Source organism: Arachis duranensis, chromosome 10 (assembly GCF_000817695.3).
Source record: "Arachis duranensis cultivar V14167 chromosome 10, aradu.V14167.gnm2.J7QH, whole genome shotgun sequence".
NCBI classification, from domain to species: Eukaryota; Viridiplantae; Streptophyta; class Magnoliopsida; order Fabales; family Fabaceae; genus Arachis; species Arachis duranensis.
Genome location: NC_029781.3, coordinates 21460390 through 21465324, shown reverse-complemented (window position 1 = coordinate 21465324; position 4935 = coordinate 21460390).

The following is a 4935-nucleotide window of genomic DNA, read 5'->3' as shown; positions in this document are numbered from 1 at the left end:
TATTTTTATATTTAATTAAGTATTAACTGTTAAGTCTGTTGCACAAATAGAAATAATTAATTTTTATACTTGCTATTTAAAAATAATATTTTTTATGTATATAAAAATATAATTAGGTATGAGTATAAAAAAATTATACTGAAAGTTATAAAATTAACTTAAAATTAATTTTTTTAAAACAATTAAATTTTGATTCTAAGTTTTAATTATAATATTAGTATTCTCTCCAAATTATATGTAATAAATATTTGAAAGAAGAGAAATAAAAATATAGATTAAAAAGATAAGCGTTGAAAATTTAAAACTAATAAAAAACTAAAAAACTATGTATATAATAACAATAATAATAATATTTTTTATTTAAATTATATTATTTTGTTAATTTTATTTTCTGTAGAAGAGAAAGATAGAAAAAATAGAGAATAAGAGAAAGATAGAAAAAATAGAGAATAAGAGAAAAGAGAGAGAAAGATAAAGATGAAGAATGAGAGTGAGAGTGAGAGTTTATTAATTTTGGAATAAAAAAATTTATTTTAATTGTAAAAATATCGAATGACGTATTTTGATTTGTTAAATTACTAATATAAAATATAAATTATATATAAAGTAAAAATAGTAGTGAGAAATAGAAAAATAAAGAGAGTTAGATGAGAGAATTTAGGAAGGGAGTTTATTAATTTTGAAAAAAAAATATTTTTTCTCAATTTTAATAAGAGAGTGTCATGTGACATATTTGATTATTAAATTAGATAGTAATATATAATACATAATAAAGGTATATTTCAATTTCAATTTTAGTATTTCAATTTCAATTATAATGCAATTAAAGAATGTCATGTTGCATATTTTGATTATTAAATTAGTAATTAGTCATTGATATTGATAATGATATATAAAATAGACAGAGTGGTTGAAGGAATGAGAGAAATAGAGAAAGGAAGAGGGAGGATGAGAGAACTCTTTAATTTTGAAGGGAAAGATTTGATTTCAATTGCAATATGGAGTGACATGTGGCACATTTTAGTTGTAAAATTAGTAAGGAAGATGGAAGAATTCTTTAATTTTGGAGGAAAAAATTTAATTTCAATTATAATGAGAGTGATATGTGGCACATTTTGGTTGTAAAATTAGTAAGGAGGAGAGGAACATTTCTTAATTTTGGAGGAAAAGATTTAATTTCAATTGCAATGAGAAAGTGACATGTTTTTTATTGTAAAATTAGAGATATATAATAGAATATATAATAGATAATAGATATATAATCTATTCTATTGTAAAACCCGGTTAATTAACGGTTAATTAACCCATAAATGAGAATTTATTCTAGAAAGCTCAAAATGTGATTTTCATGGCTAAATGTGATAGAGGAGATTGAGACGAGAATTTCAGTACCAATTTTATAGAATTCGGACCAAGATTGGACCAAACGGGCCAAACCGAGCCAACCGGACCCAAAGTGGGCCCTTGGCCCAACATAACTAAACCAAAATCCTAGTTTTCAGCACTCTCTCTCCTCACATAACACTCTTACACGCTGAAATTGGAGGCACAAGAGGAAAGAACACTCTCTCAAGTTCTCTCCCTTTGTTGATCTTCAAACCACCATAACTTTTGAGCTAGAGCTCCGATTGCCGCTCTGTTTGCGGCCACGTGTTCACCGCTGAGAGCTCTACAAAACCCATACAATTAATTTTGAGGTAAGATACGTTTTGCTCTTTGAATTTCCAGCTTTGATTTCGAGTTTCATGAGCAAAACTGTTGAGATTTTGGGCCCTTTGATGTTATAGGACCCAACTCTCTTGAAGGAGAAGGTTAATCTTGTCTCCTTGGACCTTGGATGTGGTAAGATTCTCAACCCTAGTATAATTTGTGGTTTTATGATGTTTGAGTTTTGAGATGTTGTGTATGGGTATGATGGTTGTGGCCTAGGTTGTGTATATGTGAATATTGGAGGTTGATTGGTGACATTGAAAAGCTTGAAAAGGGTTTGGTGGTGAAAAATCTGTTCTTGGAGGTGTTGAGGCCTTGAGAGCTTGTGGATAAGTGATTTGGAAGTGCTCCGGTTGAGCTTGGGAAATCGGCTAAGGTATGGTCTCGGTTTCCCGTATCTAATATGTAATGTGGTAGGAAATACTTAGGCTAGAGGCCCTAAGATAGGCATTGAAATGTTGATGTTGTTGAATGGTTGAAATATATGATGTGGTCATATATGTGATGATGATTATTGATGCCTTAATGGTATGATGTATGAGACAAATGCTTGTTGTAATATATGCTTGATGATTGGTTATGGTTGAATTGTGGATTGAACCATGTTGATGGTGAGTATGACATTGATTGTGTACATTGATGATTTATTAGAATTGGTGTTGTTGAAAATTGGCATGAGGAAGAGTATATGATATGTCAATGTGTTTGAGTTTGAGCCACTTGGGTGAAGTGAGTTAAAATGATGGGATAGTAATTTTGGTGAATTGTGATAATGTGTCAATGTGTGAGCTAAGGAGGTTTGATGTTGAATTTGATATATTTTGATTGATTTCAAAGAAAAGGGATGAAATTGGCATGTTTTGATTGGTTTTGAAAAGAGTTGGAAATGGCTTGTTTTGAAAATGGCACTTTGTGGTTTTTATGAAAAACTTAGTTTTTGGGCATACTTTGATGGGACATAACTTGGACTACGGATATATATTTTGTGCCAAATCTGTTTAGAAATGAAATTGGATCGGGGAAGTCCATGCCGTTCGAAGAACGGGTGAAAAACGATTTAAAATGAGGAAGTTATGCCCGTCGGAAGATTGGGGGTTGAATCTGTGAATTCTGCAGTTTTTAACTTAGAAAATTTTTAGCAGAATGACCCCCGCGCGCGTAGGCGCACATGGCGCGTACGCACCATTCTTCCAGAAAGCGCTATCCACGCGTGCGCGTGGTGTACGCGGGCGCGCCGATGTGCTGCACCCATTGCCCAGCCATTTTCCAGAAAGTTGTGCCAGAACTGTGCCAGATTTGTGCCTAGGGCACGAGAGTACCCACGCGTACGCGTGGCTGACACGTGCGCGTCGATTGGCTAATTTTCAATCCACGCGTTAGCGTGCATGACGCATACGCGTCGATGAGTTTTGGTGGCCATCCGCGCATGCGCGTGGAGTGCGCGTACGCGTGGCCCTGTTTTCATCCCAAAGTTGATTTTTGAGTTTTAAAAGACAAATCTCATACTTCTAAGCCTCCGATCTCACCACTTATGTCTTAAATAATTATGATATGCCTAGCAATGGGAAAAGGAGCTAGGGGATGTGGTAACTTGCGAGTGAAGTAAGGGAAAAATGAATGATCAATGAGGATCAAGCATGATTATGTGAGAGGCGGAGGATAGTGGTGGAAGTGCTTGTTATGCCATAGGCCGAAGGGCCGTAATTGTTAATGGAATGGCTGGTTATGGATTTAACCATGAGTCGGATGGCTAGATTATTGCCGTGTTACGGCGGAGCCATGATTATGGCTAGTATAAATGCATATATGTTGTTGAATGAATTGTGAATGTTGCACTTCCACTGTTGGAGATGAGAGTTTCCCTAGAAGGAAGCAGTGGCTAGCCACCACGTGCTCCAGGTTGAGACTCGAAGCTCTTCTGACCCTATGTTGTAAGTGTGGCCGGGCACTGTGAAAGACCCGGATGAGCTCGCCCCCGTAAATATTCACCAGTGAGGGTGATGGATATAGATCACGATTATGATCAAGTTTCTGATGAGTATAACCCGAGTTGGGGATGCGCGACAGAGGGACAGTCCAATGGTTAGCTACCAGGACTTGTCGGGTTGGCTCTATAACTGACAGATGATATCATCAGCCGCTAGGGACAGGCATTCATCATATGCATACTATATGAATTGTTTGAGATTGCCTATTTGACTGCATATTACTTGCTAATTGTCTAAATGCCTTATTTGTTCCTATTTGTATATTTCTTGTTTGATATAACTGTGTTTGCTACATTATACTCCTGCTGGTGATTGGAAGGTCTGAAGGAATTGGAAAGGGAAGTATTAGTTAGACTGAAGGATCTTTAGTCAGATGCCCTTTATGGTTTAGCTTGTTTATGAGCTTTTGAATTATCTGGTGGAAGTTCTAGGATTGCCTTCGGCTTTCCTCTATTATTATGTATTATATATGTGGAAGCTGTTACCATGCTGGGGACCTCTGGTTCTCACCCATGTGGATTTTTATTTTAGAGGTCGTAATACCTTGCCATCTCTGAATTATGACTTAAGCATAAGACTCTGCATGGTAGGGTGTTACATCTATTATATAAAAATCGGATTTCTGCACTTAATGATGGAGCTGATGTGGCATGCTTTTGAGAGTATTTCCCTATTTATTTTTTTAACTCATTAAATACAAGTTATTACGATACAACAACAACAACAACAAAGCCTTGTCCCACTAAGTGGGGTCGGCTACATGAATCAAACGACGCCATTGTGCTCTGTCATGTATCATGTCTACAGAGAGACCGTTTACATGTAGATCTCATTTGACCACCTCATGGATGGTCTTCTTAGGTCTTCCTCTGCCTTTCGCCCTTTGTCCATCTTCCATCTCATCCACCCTCCTGACTGGATGTTCTATCGGTCTTCTTCTCACATGTCCAAACCACCTGAGACGCGATTCAACCATCTTTTCCACAATGGGTGCTACTCCAACTCTCTCCCTTATATCTTCATTCCTTATTTTATCCAATCGCGTATGACCACTCATCCATCTCAATGATGAGCAGATAATTTATACGCTTTTTGGCATTATTTTTAGTATGTTTTTGGTATAATCTAGTTAGTTTTTAGTATATTTTTATTAGTTTTTAGCTAAAATTCACTTTTCTGGACTTTACTATGAGTTTGTGTGTTTTTCTGTGATTTCAGGTATTTTCTGGCTGAAATT